This window comes from Drosophila pseudoobscura, chromosome 4 (assembly GCF_009870125.1).
Source record: "Drosophila pseudoobscura strain MV-25-SWS-2005 chromosome 4, UCI_Dpse_MV25, whole genome shotgun sequence".
Classification (NCBI taxonomy): Eukaryota; Metazoa; Arthropoda; class Insecta; order Diptera; family Drosophilidae; genus Drosophila; species Drosophila pseudoobscura.
In genome coordinates this window covers 9,322,791-9,345,024 of record NC_046681.1, presented here as the reverse complement: position 1 = coordinate 9,345,024, position 22,234 = coordinate 9,322,791, and positions in this window count along the sequence as shown.

Sequence of the window (22,234 nt, the reverse complement as noted above, 5' to 3'; positions counted from 1 at the left end):
AGTGCATGTATTGCGAATTGATTGCAGCACATTATTTCACAATTTTGTCAGCAAATAAACAAGCCTTTTGCCGCAGACCGTTCAAGCGAGCCACCCCCCTGCCCCCCCTTTGCACTGCTAAAAGCGGTAGATAACTTTTGCAAAATATTTCTATAAATGACCAAAGGATTTTTTCATAAAGACGATACCCAAAAGTGTTTGTTGGTTAGGGAATGAACAATCTTTGTAAAGTTTTTTGGAAGTAGCAAAAGGAAGTTTTGCATGTTTTTTAAATATTTATGAGGGGTTAACTTTTAGTCCCCATTTTTGCAGCAAATTAATAAAGGGAATAATGTCTCCTAGTGCTACAAGAATTACTTATATTCAAACCACTAGTCACAAAATTATTGATTTATTAAATTATTAAATATATATATTTTAAAATACTAAAAATGTTCTTAGACTTTATTGATTTTGTTTTATTATGAATTTATATGTAACTATTTTGTTGTCTTTTTTTAAATTTATTTGTATTAATATTTTTGTATTTTTTATTATTTTATTGTTTATTTTTATTATTTTAGCTTGATTGATTTATTTGATTATCAATTTAAATGTGAATATTTTGGTTTTTGTTTTCATTTATTTATTTGTGTTCATTTATTTTACTTATTTATTATATATTTTTGTTTTGTTTTTATACTTTTTTTAATTTGTTAATTTTTGTTATTTAATTTTTTATTTTATTTCTTTGACTAAAAAGGTTTTTAAGCTTGATTCATTTATTTTAATATGAATTTAAATGTAATTAACTATTTTGGTTTTTTATTTTATTTATTTTTATAAATTTGTTTTACTTTTTTTATAATTTTATTGTTTATTTTGTTGTGTGAATATTATGGGGTTTCTTTTCATTTATTTGTTTGTGTTATTCTTATTATTTTTTATGTTTTGTTTATTTTTATTATATAATTTTTTTTATTTGTATAATTTTTTTTTATCTATTTTTTTATTATTTATATTGTTTTTGTTCTTTTATTTATAATGTTTAATTTTTTATTTTGTTTTTATTCTTTTAAGTTTCTATTTTTATTATTTAATTTTTGTATTATTATTATTTCATAACCTTTTTTTAAGATTTTATTTTATTCAATTATTTTATTTTAAATTTTTTTTAACCAGAAACTTCATTTTAAAATTTCAAGCTCAAAGATTGCTCTCTGTGTTCCTGGAATTAGGTTTTATTTTAAAACAGCTGTCAAAAATGTGTGTTCCCCACCAAATACCTTTCAGTGTAAAGACAAAATTGTGTGAATTTCTCTCAGTGTACATCAGCATCCCAGCGATTCTGGCATGCATACTCGCATGACGAGTGGCGCGGCTGCTTATGAGCTCAGTCGATGCGACAAAACAGCACCATAAAGTGACGATGACGATGACGACGAGTTCTTGTGGAGGGCGATGATGATGCTGATGCTGATGATGATGAGCATGATATTGATGCCAGAAAACAGTCAACAACTGTTTCGGTAGTCGGAGTATTTCCTGTATCGCAGGCATGTTTGATTGCCTGCCTACGATGCAGTGAGGAGCTCGCTCCTTGGATGTTGATGTGGCTAAAAATTTCTCCTTCGATTTACGGAATTGCCGTTTGCCCGATTGCATTTCTTACGGGGGGAGGGGGGGAGGAGTCCAAACCCCAGACCCCGGACCCGGACCCGGACCCGGACTCGCATCCAATGTGCAACACAATGTGCCACGGGAAGGCAGGATGTCTGCTATGCGTGTCCGTGTGTGTGTGTGCTACGTGCCACATATGCGCATAAGTAACAGCTGTGAGGTGAGTGAAGTGGGTAGGGGGGGACGGAGGAAGGCGCTTCCTGGCCCGGACCCACATATCAACAGGATTTTATGGCAAAATCATAAATTTCCCTCGATTCTTTCGGCTCTCGTCTTCCGCTACGCTGTGGTGCAGCATCCGTTTCCGCAAGAAGCTGAGCCAGCGCCCACTTCAATGAATCTGGTCTCAGGGTCTCCGGGTCTCATGGTGGGGGCTACAGTTGAAGCTCCCCTTAGGGGAAAATTTGTATCTCTTAAAGTTTGACCTGGGAATGCAAGAATCTAGAGGGGATCGATAGATCTTGATCTTTTCTTCGGTTAAGCCCTTGGGGGATGAGGATCTCTGTCTCTGCGTTCCCACCGATGGAGATCCTTCCACGGAATGCAGCCTTCACTGTATTTCAATTCAAATTGGAATGGCAAACGGTTATGCATATTTATTAAAAACTGTCTGCTGCGATTAAAAGCCAATCAGACCAATTGCAAATTCCTTTTATTGGAGAGCCCGTCTCCTCCTTGCCTACGCGACCCTCCGCCCATCCAACACTCCTTCTGTACAGGCCGTAGTTTATAAATATTTAAAATTTAATTTTTGCAATACCACACACACACACACAGACACACACACACCCACAGAGAGATATCTCCATGGTGGCTCCCCCCTTGCTATGATATGCTTGATGTTGGTCTGCAGTTTGTTGGCGTTTTTTTTGTATTTTTATGCCGCCTGCCACCCCCCATCTTTGCTCTCGTTCGTGGCAGTAAGATTAAAACGAATGTGCTGTTTTTTTATACCCCTGAAAAGCATATAAAGACTTTGGAAAGACGTCCAGTAGGCATTTCCGATGCCATAAAGCTTGGGTGTGGATTTTGCTTGGCCTAGATCTGCCCAGGCCTCATGTGGAACGATCAGATCTCAACCAAAACTGATCGAAATCGAATGAACAATCAATTTGCTAGGGTATCAAGTGCAGGGGAACCCGAAGCCTGCTGCGTGTTTACTACCCCTTACTATTTCCTGCTCTCCCTTTGCTTTCTCCCTTTGCCTGCACTGCAATCGAAGCGTGAAACGTTCCAAAAGGCAAACATGTTGAGCGCAAATGTACCGCGTTTCCTTTTTGGCTTTGCACTGCCACCCACTCATCCACCCACTCATCCACCCAGCCGCTGTTCCCGAGTCTCTATCTTCTTGTACGCTTTGCCCCGCCCCCCTACAAACCACTAGCCAAAACCGAAACCAATACCAGGATCACCTGGAAGCCTGTTGTGCTCTTCTCAGTGTGTGTGTGTGTGTGTGTGTCCGCGTGGGAGTGTGTGTGTGTGTGTGTGTGTGTTGGCAGTTAGCTGGCGCTTGACAGCTTGGCAAACAGTTAAATAAAGTTGGCAGCCGCCCTGCTGTTCCGATACTTCCTCCTGCCACTCCTCCCCTCCCTCCACTCTAGTGCTTGCACACCTTGTTGGGTGTCTGTGTGTGTGTGTGTGTGTGTGGGTGCTTTGTGGGCGTTCGAGACGTGGCCAACTATCAAGCCCGATTATTGTACCCTTCTTTATACTTGTTCTACGAGCATCTTTCTTTTGTTTATTCCTAGGTTTTCATTGATTTACCAAACAGAAGATGTCTTTCTGCGAGTAATACTGATAGAGCACAGCACTAACAGTAACTCATTGGGCTATATAAGTCGGAAACTTTGATAGAACCATCTTTCGTTTGGGTTTCATCATCTTTCGAAGGTATTACATGCCTGTATCAGGAACGACGAAGAGTAGAAAGGTGGTCATACCGATTTTCATCAGTAATATGTTCAAATTCTGATGGTTTGTTCCTGTAAACAATGCCATCAAGAGCCACAAGGGGTCCCGTTTCGGCCGAATCCAACTAGATAATGGAAATGTGCGTGTGAGCATGTCGCAATTGCTCATTGGCATGGATACAGATTCAGACCTGTTTTTGAAGTCCACTCGCACATTTAATTCGTTCATTCAAATGATACCGTCCAGAGTAATGCTGTGGCAAATGGTTTGCCAATGTGCAACGGGTTGGCAGGATGTCTGCCAGGCGCCAGGCCTCGCTTCATAATTACATACACAGATTTCGATTTAGAAAGTTCTCCAGAGAGCGGTCCCTCTGTAGAGGTTATTATAATGATTTTCAAATAAAATATTTTAATTGGAACCAAAGTGAAGATTTATATCATAAGGATATCTGTCTATACAGAAACGTTTACTCTCCCTAAAAATCCCCTAACACACCATCGAATCCCCCTGAAAAATTGACATTTACTTCTCCGTTTACGTATTTACCTCTTGCCAGCTAATTTAATTAGATTTTCGACAAATTTTAACAGTTTTATGCTGCAGTTGCTGTTTGTTGTTGTTGACATGGACGGACGGCACTTGCAGCTAAACGGGAAATTCAATTAAAAACAGAGTAAACAACCGCAGAGCAACTGACAGCATTTGACGAACTAAATGGCAAAAAATTAATGGAATTAGCTGGCACAAAAAATACAAAAAAATGGGGAAAAAAATCATATCCCTAGCGTCGAGGGTCTGGGTTCTTTGGGGGAAGGGTTTACCGGCTTTTAGATCGAAATCGATAGGATCAGATTACTGATCTGCCTGCCAAAGAGAAGCCTTCTTCTTCGGATTTAAGAATAGAATTACTAATTATAGAAAGCTCCCGGCTTATCGTATATTTTGGGGGTGCAAAAGCTCCCAATTAAACAATTTTTAGGACAACTAATTTGTTATATTTTCATTCTGCTTTACCACAGAGCAAATCTTGAGCAATTCCTTAATATTTCATCACCTTTTTGTAGTGCAACAGCTGTTGATACTTAGACGTGGACTGCTCTTTGCACCAGTGTCCTCCACTGGCCTTCCTCCTTTGCTCTTTCCACCACTGGCCTTCCTCCTTTGCTCTTTCCACCACTGGCCTGCCTCCTTTGCTCTTTCCACCACTGGCCCTGCTCCTTTGCTCTTTCCACAGTTGTGGCCTGCAGTGTGGCCCGAGAACACTTAATTATTAGCGAATACTCGGTAGAATTACAATTTCATGACAATGACACAATGGGGCAGCTAATGAATATGAATTGCACGGGCTCCCTTCGTGGCACCGCCAACCCAGCTGTTTGTTCATGGAGCAAACACAAAGACAACGACAAACACAGCACAACACGAACAAACAAACAGACAAACAACAAGCAGAGAACACAGCAAACAAACATTGAGCTGATTGTGAGGCAGACAAGGACAAAGATGGTGATATACTTGAGCCGCTCCCACACCAGAGGTTTTCCACCGACGATATGGGAAGTGCTTTCGATTTTTGCTCTCCCAAAACAACGGTGGAAAACAGTTCGTTTAAGGGATAGCGAGAGAGAAAGAGAGATACTATCTGGGTAAGTAAACCCACTTATGTGAGGCAGCGAAACTTATGCGACAAAGTTTCAACAGTTATTGTTGTTGTTGCCGATGCCACAGTCTACTGTCTTTTCATATAAACTTGTTGGTAGTTACTTCAAGTACATACTCGACGGTTTCTTCTTCTTTTTTTTGCACCACACTATCCACACTCTGGCCGCCCCGTCTTTCATGGCGCTGCCCTCGAACCGAAAACAAACTTCACGGAGCAAAACTCACATAAATTACGCGCGCACAAGCAAAAGTCACCAAATGTCAAATGCAGCAAAAGGAAAAACAGAGCAAAAAAAAAAACAGTACAGTCACACAAAAAGACTAAAACCTAAATTGCAGCAAAAGCTTTGAAGGAAAGGGAAACAACAAAAATGCAAGGCAGTTTACTGCAGATACCCTTCCAGCTCGGGGCAACATATTGTTCAACTATTTTTAATCAGTTTGAATGCATTTTTGATGGTTATATTAAGGGTTTTGTGATTGTGAAAGGTTTGCCCACCGATTTTGTGTGGGTTTTGCAATAGAGAAGGCCATTGGTAATGCAGAATCCAACAAGATACGAAAAATGTGCGTATGAGCAAGTCGCAATTGCGGGAGTCTTAATCACAGAGGCACAACTATATGAAGCACTAACATTCTCTTCGTTTCTTCCCCTCATAACCGAGTACGAGGTAAATATTTATTATTCCGCTCATCCGAAAGTGCTGATCGGGTGCTATGGACAAACCTCTCATGAAACTCCTAATACCTTTTGTTTCCAAGAGCATACGCAAACCGACGAAAAATATAACTGTGCCAAGCCCCCTCAGGGTTGAGTCATCGTCGTCATCATCATCATCATTGGCCAAAGGTCCAGGGCGAACTTTACGCAAAAGGAAATGCGGCCAATTTGTAGATGCTACTCCTGCTGCTCCACTGGAGCACTGCAAGAGTGCGGGGGAGAGAGGGGGAGGGGGAATGGGACAGTTATTCCCACACACCTCCTACCTCCACCTCCCTCCCATCAGCCATCTACTGTCACCGCTACGCCCACGGTCTGTTGGCTCCACCGCGATACGGGCGGCGTGTCGCGGCCTTCAAAACTGACAGTCGCCGTGGGCCCAGCAAAAGGGAATAGAACACCAACAAACCAGAATGAATGAACGAAGCAAAACAGAACAAAAAGAACAAAGAGTCATGGCGCAAAAAAAAAACCGTTAACTATGATTTATGACTCCGCGGCACACGCAATGTCTTCCTCTCCCTCTCTCTCTCTCTCTGTCCCTCTAGATTTCGCTGTGCATCTCTTTCTATTTTGGGGGGAATTTTGCATTGTTTTGCCAATTAAATTATTGAAAATATTTTTGGTTTTAGCCATTGGATTATCAAATAACAAGAGCATCCAAAATGGTGAAAGGAATTACACTGATTAGCAGAATATTGAATTTATCTCGTGAAATAATAATGTAATTTTGGTATAGAAATATTTTTGTATCACACAAATCCATGTACTTTTATGTGAATAATATTTAGGTTTTATTTAATGATTTATCATGCTTTTTGGGGATTTTGGGGACGGCACTTGAATGGTTAAAAATATTTGGAATAGGAATATTGGAATAGAAATTGGAATATTTCGATAAATGGCTGATTGGAGGTACCACCACTCGTTGTTTTTGGATTTGTGGCACCAAAAATTGACAGTCATGTAATTTTTAATGTTTTTAAAGCTACGAAACCTACTACTGAGAATTGTAGATCAAATATATCCCAATATTACTAGTTAAATGATTTATGCTGCCTTTTAGGGATGGCACTCGACTATTTATAATATTTAGAGTCGTTTTGGGGGATTTAAAATATTCAATGGGATACTAAATAGCAGAAATATTTCGATAAATGGTAGCACCATTAGCACCGTTGTTCTTGGATTTGTGGCACCGAAAGTTAACATTCATGCAATTTGTGATGTTTTTTAAGTTTAGAAACCTACCACTGATAATTATAAACCAAATATACTCCCGAAAATATTGATTCCAAGTAATTTCAATGGCTCAACCTCTTAAATATTCCATTCAACAAAATTCCCATCCATTTAAAGTCTTTTTCCCCCCTTAAAGCATTCCCCCTGAGACTCTCAGTTCATGTATCTCAAACATTAAGTATCTTTTGAATACTTAACCACACCGTTTACCACTAACCATTTGCCATCGAAATTAAAATCGAAAATTTGATTGGAAATGCCGAACGAAAAGCGAACGCAAAAGCAAAATCAAAATCAAAAGATGCCTCATCTGGACCGGTCTACGATGCCTATTTGTTGGCCTGTGTAATGAACACTAAGAGAGCGGCCCCGAAAGGATGCAATGGGGTACGGGTCCGAGGGTCCGAGGGTCTGAGGAAAATGAAAAATCATGCAAATGAGTTTAGAAGCAGAATGTCTGGCGGGCCAAAGGAAAGCAAGGAGGACGAAGGGCTGAGGCGATTGGATATGCATTCTGCATATTCAGCGTCCCTTTTCTGTGCCATTCCTTTCTCCCAAATAATGGTCACGAAATGAAAACGAATCAGGCCAATTCACTGCCACAAAACCAGACAATGCGTCGGTCTCCACGAAAAACCAAGAGACGGCAGCCCCATATCGGTTGAAGCCCCATCGAATACCCTACAGAAATCAGAGGATAGTCGGCCCTTTGGAAGTTGTTTTGGGGATATTACCTTTTGAATCTTCTAAAGATACATTTCCTGGCATCACGTACAGGGATTACAGAGGGATCGTTTATTTTACAGCCTCAGAATGTTCCAAATGCCGCACGCTCCAAGGCTCTGATGAAAATTACCATACCCTCTGCAGAGGTGTAAAATCCAAACAGAAGGAGTGAAAGGAAACAGGGCCAAAGTAAGTGAAAGAGGAAGGATGCGGCCAGTGCCAATGATGACGAGAAGGACCACCGACCATGGAGGACCACCAGCCTGGCAGTTGGATGCCAGAAACTGTAAATGTTGAATCGAATGCGTTGCATCTGGGCGTGAAAATGCAATTTAGTTACCCCGAAAACGGAGAATCGGCTAACTGAGGGATAAACGAGGTAGTTAAGTTTCTGTCTGCCTGACGGACTGACGGACTGATGGACTGACAGACTGACGTTGCCGAAAATGGCCGAATATCAACAGTTTTTTTGATAGTCAAACAGCAGCCTCGGGGCGGACTCTGGTCTTTGTGCTGCGTGTATCTCCCTCTCTCTGTCTCTCTCTCCCTCTCGCTGCTCGGTGGCAAGTTCAACAAAAACCCGGCCACAACAATTGTAATTAAAAGCAACGCTAAGCCAATACAGATAAACATCTAGCTTTGTAAACAGTGCGTTTCGTTAGCGTAGTACCGCGGGGGAAAAAGAAGATAAATATACACAATTTTATTAAAAAAATAAAAATAAAATTTAAAAAAAGTAAAAATAGGTGCAAAAAGAGCCAAAACATACTTTTATTAAACAAAAAATATTAATAATAAAAATAAAACAGGTGCAAAAAGAGAAAAAAGAAATATACTCAAATTTATTTAAAAAAAATAAAAATAATACAAAAAAAATTAAAATAAAAGAAGTGCAAAAAAGGAAAAAATACACTCGATTTTATAAAAAAAAAATTTAAATAAAACAGGTGCAAACAAGAGGAAAAATATAATCGATTTTATTTAAAAAAAAAAAAAAATAAAATAAAATAAAAACAGGTGCAAAAAGGGAAAAAATTATACTCGATTTATTAAATAATATATATATATATAAATAAATAAAACAGGTGTAAAAAAGAGTAAAAATATATACGATGTTATTAAAAAAAAAAAAAAAATTAAAATAAAAGAGGTGCAAAAAGAGAAAAAAATGTACTCGAATTATTTAATATCGAAATAAAACAGGTGCAAAAAAGAGTAAAAATATATACGATTTAGTTTGAGAATATTTCTGGCAATTATAAAAAGGTTTAGAACTTCGCTCTTATCACGTTACACCTATGAAACGCACTGTCTGTAAGCAGTAGTTTAACAAGAGACAAAAAAAAAGTTAAAAAGTAAAATAAAACCCGAGTTGGATAGAACTTTTACTTTTTTTTTTTTTGGGTGGCCCCCTCGTTGCCGGAACCCTGGGTACCCGTAGCCGTATCCGTAGCCGTAGCCGTACCGTCCTTGGTAACCTTATGGAATGGCCAACCAGGGAGCTGCCATAATACAATTTATACGACAACACTTTAGTGCAAAGTTTATGCGCAATGTTTACAACGTGCCATAAAAGCCGGACAATGCATGGAGCCAGCGAGACGAGAGGTGGGAAAAGGGGGGGGGGGCGGGGGGAAAGTGTGGGCTAGTTGGGTGCGTAACAAGTGCAGTTCATATCCTGGACATAAGTAGAACGGTCCAGGATCAGAGTTCATTGCCCATCTACAGCCACAGCCACAGCCAGATGCCCCCTGCTCCACTGCTCCACGGCTTCCCTGCCCTCCTGCCCCCCCCCCCCCCCCCCCCCCCCCCCCCCCCGGACCTGCTCAGGTCTTCTGTTGTGTGTTTTGTCGCCTGAAATTGGCAGCTACTAAAAATGAAGTAATAAACTAACTCGAACATGATCCGGATTTTTGCGGCTAAATACGGTTATGGCTTACGGGTTATGGCCAAAACTCCAGAACAAATGTGCGCTCAGACGGTTTTAATGCCCTGACAAGTGCGGGTAGGGGGCGGCGGTGCTCCCTCTGGGGATTATTTAGAACATATAGAACTGATTTTCAGTCTAGCCAAAAGTTAGACAGGCAATAAAAAAAGGTACAAAAGATGGTAGAGGATTATAAGCTTCATAATTATACAATGAAGGTCGCAATAGGAGGTTTACTACCCAAAGGTTTGCTTATAAAAAATCAATTTGGAAACCAGTTTTAGTGTGCAGAATCTTTAGAATCTCCTCGAAACTTTCTCGAGATCTGCTCTGCGGATAAGAATATCAATTTACGTTGATAGATGGCTCGTTCTCCGCCCCCACAGAAAACCCCAAACTAATTGAGATGACAAACGCCAAACACATCGTTCAGTCAGGCAGTCACTCAGTCACTCAGTCACTCAGCCAGTCAGTCACTCAGTCACTCAGTCCGTGCAGCCAGTTAGAAATTGGTTTTCTGCTTTTACCATTTCTTTTCTTTGTGCTTTTGCCGCAGCAGCCCTTGCTTGACTTTTCGCTGGTTGTCTTTGCGCAATTTTTTGAGGGCTATACACTGGCTAAGGGTATGGGGATTTTAGCCCAATGTTTGCAAGGCAGAAAGGGAGGTATTTAAAGACCTACAGCCTGCTTTCTTTTTGCTGTTGCCAAAGATATTCGACCAACTTTAAACCTTTGACTGAAATGTAGATCCCAAGAGTATCCACAGCTTCGACCTGGCCACAGCTGGCCTTCTCTTCTCTTCTTGTATTTTTTGTTTGTGGTTTTTCGTGAAAAGTTCTTGAACGGAAACGTACTGGGGTGGGGGGGGACTGGGGATGTGGCAGTGGGGGTGCTGTGCTCATAGCGAGTGACTCGATTTCCACTTGAGTAAACATTAACGTGCCGGACGCTCCATTGAAATTCAAGCGAGCAATTCATTTCCACTTAATTTTCAACGCTTTTTCCACCATTCTCCATTCTCCATTTTCCATTTTCCCTGCCTCTTTTTTTTCTGTATGGCATTCTTTTGGTTTTTGAGCGGCTGCCTGATTTTTGTCATTTCCCTTTTGCCTGAGTTGTTGTTTTTCTTCGCTGGTAAAGTTTTCCTTCTTTTTTTTTTTTGACAGGAATGTGTCGCAAATTAGTCCAAAGTGTCTCCTCCAACGAAAATTTATGAGTGCCCCCCGCGCCCCGCCGCCGCACTTGTAATTTGTGGCACTTTGAGTGCCCAAATTGAAATCAATTAAGTGCGGTCCGGCACGTGTCCATCTTTCGATTTGATTAGCCACCCCTGGCCCGCTTTGGGGTTCCGTTTCGATTAAAATTGATGGCAACGAAACGAGAGCTGTTTGCCGCATTTCGGGTTAGCCTGAGTAAGTAACATAAATTTCCTTGCCGCAATTAAGACTGCCGTCTAGGTCGGTGTCTTATCGATTTGTTTGTCTTTGACTTACTGCCAGCTGTCTTTCCATCTTTGATTTCCCTTCTGTCAGTTCAGTGAGTTGTGAGCCGTGAGTCGTGGGGCGACAAATGGCTAATTAGATTTCTTCGTTGCCCAGGGCTAGGGCTCTACGTCGCCCACCTGCCCCAGCAAATTGATTCACTTGGTAGGTAAATTCTGGCACGGCACGACAGGTTGCTGCCAGCCATTTGCCAGTCGGCATTTGATTTAATTTTAATCCTATTTTGGGTAGTAATCAGGTTTTTTGGTTGCATTTATTGTTGCTGAAAGGCAAGACAGTAGCTTAACGAGTCCTAATATTATTAATTATTTTTTTTGAGGCTAAAACAGAAGGAGTTTTGAAAGGAATGTCTAAAGATTTAGTAAAACAATTTTATAGCTATTTTTGAAGTTATATATTAGGCCTGTGTATATTGTACTTATACTACTCGTCAATAGGTTAGACGCAGCCATCCCTGCAGTAAAGTTTACTTTATTTATAACTTTTTATTTTTAAAGAATTAAAAAAAAAATTAATATGCAAAAGTATTGATTATTTAATCATTCTTCAAATATATTATTCGATAAAGTAGAGAAATTAAAAAAAAAGTGTTTCTTAAAGCTATGTAAGATAAGGTCCTTTTTTTGGGGCACTAAAATAGACGCACTAAAACTAATTAATTTTTTTAAAGAAAAGTTTTTGCATATTAAATTTTGTTTTTTCAATTATTGTAAAACAAACAATTAAAATTAAAAATTTAATTTATAGATATTGTGAATCTTAGATTTGTAATGATCTAAAATAATCTGATAATCTGTATTTCGACCGGGTAATAGGTCTATTGTAGAGCCCATTCCTCAGACCAATTTCTCGGATTAAGGTAAGGACGAGAGATGCTTCCAAATAAATTATATATACACTGATTAGTCACTAGAATGGACGCACTAAAACTTATTAATTTTTTAAAGAAAAGTAACTTGTATTAAAATTTAATATTGAGAAGTTCGATTTGTATATCTCTAAGGATAAAGTAATCTAATAGGCCTATTGTAGAGCCCATTCATCAGTCCAATTTGCTTGAAATTAAAAGGTATTTTTTCCAAATAATTGTTATACCCTGATTAAATCTCTAACACTATAAAAACATGCCCCTTAAATCCCTAAACTGTATAATTCTTGCCATATTATCTACTTTAAAAAACTCCCCACCCAATGATATTTCCATTAAACGTAATTATTTTTAAAGTCAACAATTGAGGGAATTTTCGCATAATATTCGGTCCGGGGACCAACTAAGTTTTGACCGCCTATGGAGTGGAAGTGGATGGCGGGCGGGCGGGAGGGGGCCACTCCCAGCCGGCACTTTGGAAATGTTGAGAATGGGCCTCGAAAAACTTTTGATTTACTGTAGGTAAATGTTATTGTTGATTGCCACAGCTGCCGCACTGTGTGCTGTGTGCTGTGTGCAGTGCCCCAGCTTCCACTGTTGCTGCCTGCCACTGTGTTGCTATTTAGGAAAAGTTTTGCACAGCAAGTTGAGTTAATTTGTATCCACAACTCAATTGCAAAAGTTTAACCGAGCAAAAGATTTATAAAGTTTATATGCAATAACAAGTCGGAAAAGGCTTCAGCCGTGGCTCCAGAAGCTATAGAAACACTATTTTTGGGGGTACGAGTGGAAAACAATAAGCAAAAATGACTGGCGTGTCTTGCCTGAATCAAGTGCAATAAGTTTTTCCCCCAAAGAAAGGGGGGTTTCCCTCCCCCTCCACACCGAGGCAAAGGCAGAAGCAGAAAACCGAAGAGAAGCCAAAGAAACAGTGGCGGATGGAGGGCTGCAGGCATTTGCAATCAGCTTTTGATAAGCAGCAAATGGCCAGTCAAATGATAACGATTCTGCCCCATCGATGAAGGAGCCGGACCGACATAATAACCGAACTCGGTTGGAAAAAGCAAAAGGCAAAAGGCATAAGCGGAAAAGGACCAGTACACTCGCTGCCGATTGACTTTTATGCCACTTACTGCACTCGGAGAAGGAGAGAGAGAGAGAGATAGAGACAGAGAGAGAGAGAGCGCAGAAAATTAGTTTTGCCCGAGGCTAAAAAGTCAATTTTCATAACAATTTCTGACTCTCATAATGAAGCTTCGGTTTTTGTTGTTGATTTTACTGCTGTGGCAGTGGCAGCCATGGCTGTGGCAGTGGCTTTGGCAGTGGCTGTGGCAGTCAAAGTGACTCTGCCTCTGGGTCCTAAACCAAAGTTTCAGCTCAGATTTTGAGCATTGAGCTTCATGGCTTGCTCTGTTTCGATGCATTTCCGCTACCATTTTGGTTAATTATTTATCGATGGAGGTCTTGAAATGTATTTTCTTTATATTTATACAAAAATAGAGTGAAAAATGTATGTCATTCGAGGAAAACTGTGATTCAAGAGGTACATTCGAGGGAGAGGTAGTCCTTATCCTCGGAATAGCTACCACTTCGATTGGCCTTGGCGATGACAGTCAATATATCGATAGGCGGAGTCTCGAATTTCCCTGTTTTTCGCTGTACATTCGAATCGGAATTTGAACTAGTCGTGTCTGGAGTTTATTGGATAGAGATGTCACAAATAGAATATATATATATTAGGTTTAGAGGTCATAGTAAGCAGGCACAATTCAGTCAGTCTGGATCTTTGGCCCCCCTTGTGTCGTCGTAAAAACCACAAAAATTGTAAAAATTTCTTATTTTGTAGAAAATGGGAAATACGAACGAAGCACAGGCATCGACTGGCGGACAACCCTGGATTCAGCTACTGGACAAATCCACTCAAACTGATCCCGAAGACGACGATCAAGCTGGACCATCGGCTGCCAAGCGTCAGAAGACCAATGACGAGAATACAGAGAAGGTCTCCTACCCCTACTGCCGCGTGTGTCGAAAGAAGTTCCCCGATGGTTGCGCCATCGCCCCAGCATGTAGCCATATCCTTTGCGTGCCGTGCCTATCGCGGTTGAAGGCGACCTCTCAAAGACCCCGCTGCCCCACATGCAATCGGATGCTGGGCAAAGCATTGCGGCACCTTCATTTCGCCTGAGATGTGGACAAACTGCGACAGAAAACGAAAAACTACCTAAATATATCAAGGGGAAACTGAACGTCAATATATTATAGAGTTTTACTGGATTGTAGATGGGTGGATCAACCACTTGGGCTCCAAATGAGGTAGTTTGAGACCATCTAAGGGGATGGTTTTGTGCACAAGCCGGGAGCTTCCAATTGTATTTCTGGCTTACGACAGACCAAGAACCGATATCTAGGCAGCACAGATCCTTGTGGGCGATTGAGGAATTGTATTCGAAAGTCGCTCAAGGCTATCTTTAGGACTGGTGTTCTTCCAGTAACATTTTGTGGCATTTGAGGAGGTTATTGTGGTGGGCAATAGGGGTCCTTTCGGTTATTTCTCCACTCTGATTTTGCATATTCCGATTGACTATTGCTGGAGGTGTATGTCATCCAAGGTTCGTAGCAGGCAAATAACTCAATTGATTGCTTGGTCGATGGAGAATAAAATCTGGAGCTTGGAACTGATTTCCGACTATGACAATCGGCTCTTCGCCTACTTCGACTGAGATTCGAGTGGACAATAAAGGTTTTTCCGGCATAAAGCGTTAAGATTGACTTCCAATTGATGGGAACAATATTTTCTCGACAAAATCCCCCTGGCGCTGGCGATGGTCGATGGTTAACAACCTTTTCCTGCAGCTGCAGTCAGATTTAGTCGATATTTGAGTGCTTAGGGCCAAGATAGCAGAGAGAACAGCGCTGCAAAGTCTTAACATATTTTTCGGTAATTTTTCTTTAACCGCAGCAAATGGAAAGTACTCCATGGAGGCCCCCCTGACCGAATCACGACCCCGGGAACCTGTTCAGCCCACGATAGGTTCTACTAAACGCAATTCACGGATCAATCCCTGAACTGAAAGACCTCCACTCTGCCCCAGGACTCGACTCACACACTGGGAATAGAACCGATGGGAAGATTTATGACGAACAAATTTGGTTTTCCCTTGTTTTAAATTAGCACCTGAGATAAAGAGTCCTCTGGCTTCGTCTTTATAGTTGTATTTCTTAGAAAGGGGTCTCTGTAGGTCGCTGCTTTCTGGCGGTGTTTTATCCTTCGGTTGCACCGCATCACTCCTCCTCTATCAATCGCTTTGGCCCTGGCCACTGCTTCTTTTTAGCAGATTACATATATGGCAATCCGCAAGCTTAATCCCTGATTTTATTCTCCGCCAAATAGCCGCGTTCCTCATTTGGGTTCCTCCATTACACAAATGCCAGGGGCGTGTCGGGGCGTGGCGGGGCCTTGGGCCTTGGGCGGTTTGCTGATTTACGGTGCAGCTGCGACAAGGTTTTCCCTTTTCACTTTTTTCTCCTATTTACCTATTTTTTGTTGTTGTTGCAATCATAAAATATGCATTTGCAGCATTATTAAAAATGGAGAAGCACATTGTTAGTGTCTTTCTGTGTGTGTGTGTGTGTGTGTGGCATTGAAAATGGTGAGGAAAAGTTGTGCTGCCGCTGCACGCGGCATATGGGGCATATGGGGCACATGGGGGGAGGGGGGTGGGGGGTAATGTCAACTTTTGCATATGCATAAAAGATTTGAAAGCTGTGTTCGAAACTGCTGTTGCTCTGACTGTTGTTTCATAATCCCGCATAAATTCCGTTGACATTTTTTAATCTATGTCGAAAGTTTCTCCCAAAAAGCGGGGGGGGGGGGGGGGGGGGAATAAATATACACACATATCCACATCCACGTACCTGCATAATGATATATTTACATAGTCGTATATATTTCAGCATTTGCATAAATCCCAATTGCATTGCACTTTTTTCGCGTACCAACCCCCGCCCCCGACTCCCCCCCCGGCCGTGTCTCAATGGCCAAATAAAATATCTTTGCTCTCTCTGTTCCACTCTCAAGATGCTCAGCTGGCTGCACTTTACGCTCGCCCTCTGCCTCTCCCTCTCCCTCTGGCTCACAAGATTCATAAAATGTGTATGAAGCGTGCAAAATGTTTTAAATTTATTACAATAAAGCGACCTGGAGTCGCGTGGGGGTCCTGGTCCCGGCCCTGGCCCTGGCTCTGCCATACGCAAATGCGACATAAAACGCTAAAAGATAAAGCAAACTGTACAGGTATGCTCAAACGAAGCTTTGAATACCCTGGGATTGGGGGAGAGCATCCTTGGCAGGGTTGCCACATGCGTATGGATGGTGACTCCAAGTACAGTCGTGCCTGAATGTCCCTTGCATGCTTTGGATCTTTACGAATCCTGCATACAAATGCATATTTTTCAGGCAGAGAGCGGAGCCAAAACATCCAGAAATACTAGAAAATCTAACAGAGAGTGAGCGAGTAAAAAAAACCGAAATTTTCAGCCCTTAAACAGTACACAGTGCCTCCTTCCGTCCATTTTGAGCGAGGGTCTTTCTGAAATATTCACAGGGTATCAAAATACACAGCATAAGCATTGAGCGTGTGCTGAGCAGGGGAGATTGCCATTCCGATTGGGTTTGGCCACTTTTTTATGCGCTCCTTAAAGTGCGTCACATAAAAATGACGGCGCACGAAGGAATGTGTGCACAGGTGACCCCGAACCTGACTCCACAGCGCCCCCCCACCCGTCACGACCGGCAGTCCCCAGCTTTCCCGTCCTGTCCCATCCCATTTCGTCATGTTCTGAATGCATTGCGAATGACAACACTCTGGGCAGGGTGGATGAAAGGTGAGGTGGTGCTGCAGCTGGAGCTGGCTCTCTCTTCGTTTATGGGCCAAAGGCAAAAGTGGATTGCGTGTGTCTCTGTCTCCGTTTCTGTTTCTGTTTCTATCGTGTTGGTCGTTTTATTCGCCCGTTTCCTCTGCGGCTGTTCATCAGTTGTGACTCTTCCTCTTCCACCGCCACCAAACCCATACTTTTCTCCAGTTTCTCCGGCCCACACCATCATGGGTCTCCATCTTCCCCGTCAAACGCATTTATTACATTGCTTTTGAGCAATTTTTTTCCGGCCTTTTAACTGAAAAATTGGCACAGCGCATCGCCTGGCATGCAAAGCAGCCGTTTTCAGTTTTTCTTTTCTCATCCCCGCTGTTTCCAGTTTCCCTCTTCATATATATTTATTTTTTTTTTGAACATTTTCCACTGTTGTTGTTGGCTTTCAGCTCCTCTGCTCCTGGCATTGTCAGTTGGCCACGCGCGCTCTGACATGGCCGGGGCCGCCGGCAGTGATGTGGTCTACTTAGTAGAAGACCCCTGGAATGCCGCAAATCAGCTCCCCGAAATACCCTGTACTCGAATGAGAGGTGAGCGACTGGATTGTACTTGAATAAAGGCATAATAGAGGCAGCCTTAGACAACTAAACAGTGAAGGTTTCCTTCAGAAAACTGTAAGAGAATGCTGTTGTTCCTCTGGCACATCTTCAATACGATTATCCACTAAGCCAAACCTGGCGAATGGCCTGCTTTGAAGGGATGGGATATGTTATTTTCGGCTGAAAGATTCAACTGATTCGAAAACAGCATTATTTTATAAGCATTAATTGGTCGAATCAACGTCATATCCTTTATTTATTTGTATTTCGATTAATTTTTCAATGAATTAAAAATATTTGCGCTCTTCAAATGCCTGTGGCTTGAGAGAGATCGCTTTAGCTGGGCTCTCACCTCTCTTTGCTAGAAGCGACGGCCGCTTTTAGTCACTTCCTCTCTCTCTCTCTTTCTGTAACTTGCGCTGCTAACTCTACAGACCCTGCAGATCTTCCGCTTCTGGTGTTGCTCTCTCTGTTACTTTGGCTGTTAATTGTAGCGACTCTGTTGATCATCCGATGCTAGTCTGTCTCTCATTCTCTGCTGCTTGCTCTGCTAACTATACAGAGCCTGTTAATCATCCGCTTCTAGTCTCTCTCGCTCTGTTACGTTGTCTGTTAGCTCTACAGACCCTGAAGACTGTCCGCTTCAAGTCGCTCGCTCTGCTGCTTGCTCTGCTGCTCGCTCTGCTGCTCGCTCTGCTGCTCGCTCTGCTGCTTGCTCTGCTAACTCTACGGAGCCTGTTAATCATCCGCTGCTAGCGCTTCTATCTCTGTTACTTGCTCTGTTACCTCCACAGACGCTGCAGATCAACCGCTGCTCGTCTGTCTCTCTGTTACTTGCTCTGTTACCACTACAGACCCTGTAGATCTGCTGCTGCTATTCTCCCTACCTCTGCCACTTGCTCTCTCAACTCTACAGACCCTGTTGATCTTTTAGTCTGGCGCTCTGTTAACCCTACAAACCCTTTTGTTCTCCCTGGCATCCCACCAATTCCCACATATATCAGGCCAAAATGCTTCTCGTATCTTTTCTTATTTCCAGGGCATTCGCATTGTTCATCAGGGGGCGGGCCGTCCGTGCTGGCCACTCACTTTCCCTCTTGACTGCTCATTGAAGTGTGTTGAAAATCAATTAATGGCTTGTCTTCCTCTTCAAAGTTGGGTTTTTAGAGGCAAGATTCACGCATGGCTACAGCATGTGTCAAGTGCAATACAAACACAACGAGCTTCAATGGAGGCCTGGTTCTGGTTAGAAATCAATTTTGGGTTCCTTAACAAGCACTTTTCGTCCCTGATTTTGCACACAGCCCTGCCATTCCATTGCCACTTTGATAATGAGATCAAAACATCCAATACAGATGCAGATACATAGATACACAGATACACAGATAGAACAGTTGATTCGGTTCGGTTCGGTTCAGGTTAAGTCAATATTTGGACCCGCTCGATGCTGCCACAGCTGACCACAACACACACAGAACATTTTTCATGCCGCATTGCCCGCTCCATGCCCCCAAAAATTTTGGGTTAAGCTGACAGCACCCTCATCTCCACCCGCCCCCTCCTTCCACCCCATGGCGGACATTGTTCTGTTGTTTGCGTTGGTTCACTGAGTAGCCGCAGAAATTTCATTAAGTCCTTCTTCTCTCTGGCCAAGTGCAAATATTACAAAGGGAATGGAGCACAGCCAAAGGGATATGCAAAAGTGCAAGGCAACTGCTGCGATATCTCTGGGGGGTTGGGGGGATAGCGAAAGTTTCTTCCATTCCAAAGATATTTCGAGCACAACTTCCGGACAGCCAAAGTTGTAATTAAATTTCACAGAAAATCTAACCAGAAATCCCTTAATAAATGCTTATTAAATTGAAGCGTGAATTGTAATTTGATTAGCGACACAAATAAGATAATTTCGATGGCTGTCTCTCAATGGCTGAATTATGCACGCGCTGCCTTTAAATCGAAGGGGCAGGCAGGTGGCAGGTGGCAGGTGGCACGTTCCATAATGGCAAATCAATGAGGTGCTGCCGCATACAATGGCCGCCTTGATTATGACGATGGTATAACGATGATTACCCCAATTGTCCCTTAAGCTGCTCCAGCACCTCCCCTCCCCCCCCCCCCCCCCCCCTGAATGCGGTGTGTGTGTGTGTGTGTGTATCTCTGTGGCTGCGTGCGTATAGCATTTTAATAAATTACGTGACAAACTGCAATGGGTCTGGGTCTGGGTCTGCCCTTTGGTATGGTGTGGCACTAGCAGCAGCAGGTGGCGTCTCCAAATTGCTGCGCTCTCGAATTCCCTTAATGTAGGCTCATTAGTTGGAGCGGCATTAAAGCGACATTACGGGCTGCGGCAAGGGGCTGCGGGGGGTGGGGGGCGTAGAGTCCCCTTCTGTTGCATTTGCATTTGGCAAACGTCTTCAACATTTGCATACTGCGTATCTTGTTTCGTGTATCTCTATCTCTCTACCCAGCTAACCAGTCGCTTTCCCCGTCTCTCTCTCTCTCTCACTCTCTCTCTCTGTCTCTTCCACTCGAACCCCGTTTCTAGTATAATTTGCAAAATTAAATGACAAAGTTTTGCACACAGTTAACAATATTAAATCGGATTTCAAAAGGCGGCATCCCTTTACAGTAGCTGCCACCTCTTCACCCACTACGAGTATTTCCTTCTCGCCGTCAGCTGAAAATGTAATTACATTTTGCCTGTTTTGTGTGTTAACAAACCGTATAATTGGCCCAAACTGCGACCTGCTACTCCTGCATTCCATGTCCTCAACTGAATACTCATCAAGAGCTCTAGCAGCCAGCACCAGCAGCCAGCATCCAGCATCAATGGAGCTGGAAACGGCAGCAACAGTTGGCCGCGTTTCAGTTTCAGATTCAGATTCAGTCTCCGATTCCGTTTTAGGTGTTCGCCATGTTTAATGAGTGCCCCGGACAGTTTGTGTAGAGAGTTTTCAAGGGAAATGAGTGGAAAAGTTGAACAGATTGTGACAGGAAATAAAATATATATGCTCCATTCTATCCCCAGCTTTGATAACCTCTTCTGTCTCCCAAAAATTGATGTTTACAAGAATGAAATCCTGGCCAATCCTTCCTTCCATCTTCTCGTGAAGAAAGTCCTTTAATCTCTCCCTTTCAGAGCATCGAAACTTCGTTCAAGTCGAGTTCCAGGGAAATTTTGAGCGTATTTTCAAGGAAAATTAGTGGAAAATATCAGTCGATTGTGCCAGGAAACAATCTTCAATAAGCTCTTCTGTCTCCATTGGAATATCTTTGATGTTTTCAAGAATGAAATTATCCTAAATCTGGGCAATCCTTCCTTCCATCTTCTCAGCAAGAACCTCTTTAATCTCTCCCTTTCAGAGCATCTAAACTTCGTTCAAGTCGAGTTCCAGGGAAATTTTGAGCGACATTTGGTGTGGAAAATTTCAATAGATTTAGCCAAGAAACAATATATATATATTGTCTTGTTTATTCCAAGCTTCAGTAACTTCTTCTCTCTCTCTCCATTGGCATATCTTTGCCTAAGAATAAAATGATCCAAAGTCCGGCCAATCCTTCTTTCCATCTTCTCGTGAAGAAAGTCCTTTAATCTCTCCCTTTCAGAGCATCTAAGCTTCGTTCAAGACGAGTTCCAGGGACATTTTGAGCGACAGTTTGTGTGGGAATTTTCAAGGGAAATGGGTGGAAAATGGTGGCCAGGAAACAATATATATATTTTCTTCAATAACCTCTTCTGTCTCCATTGGAATATCTGTGATGTTTCCAAGAATAAAATGATCCCAAATCCCGCCAATCATTCCTTCAATCTTCCCCTGAAGAAACTCCTCCAATCCCTCCCTTTCAGAGCCTCTCTAAACTTCGTTTAAATCGCACGCAAAGTTGGTCTTTAATTCTGTGATTTGGTTTTCCTTTTCGTGGTTTTTGTTGCCATATTACAATGCTTAATTTTATTGCTCGCTTTTATTGTTGTAATTTTGTGAAATCTTGGCTTGTTCGTGTCGCTTTTTTTTTTTCTTCTTGTGGTAAAAAACTTTTGCAATTGTGTGCGACTTGCTATCTCTTTCTCTATTGTGTGTGTGTGTAAAAATTAGCCTCATTTGTGTGGGCTTTTGTGCTCTGTCGCCCAAGGAGGGGTCTGGGCGGGGTCAGGGGGGGACTGCGGGGACCATGCAGTAAATCAAAAGTTGAAAATTATAATAAAGTCACTTTTGGTGTTGCTATATCATGTACCTCCCCCACCAACCCGCATCCCCCATCCCCCCATCTGTCTCTGTTCAAGTTTTTTATCAAGTTCAGTTGCAGTCGCCGCAGAAAAAACTTATTTTCTTTCTTGTGCTTTTGTTGTTTGTGGCTAATAAAAAGCCAAAACAATTTAGATTAACTGTAAATTGTGTTATCCAGTGACTGGATTTGTATCTGCCATTGTTGGTGTTGGTTTGCGCTCCTTGAGAGAGCTGGTAATTTGTAAAGCGCTGAAAAGTAGGCAACACTTTTGTGTAAGTCAATACAAGAATGTCAGGGGGAGGCACAGAAGGAGGG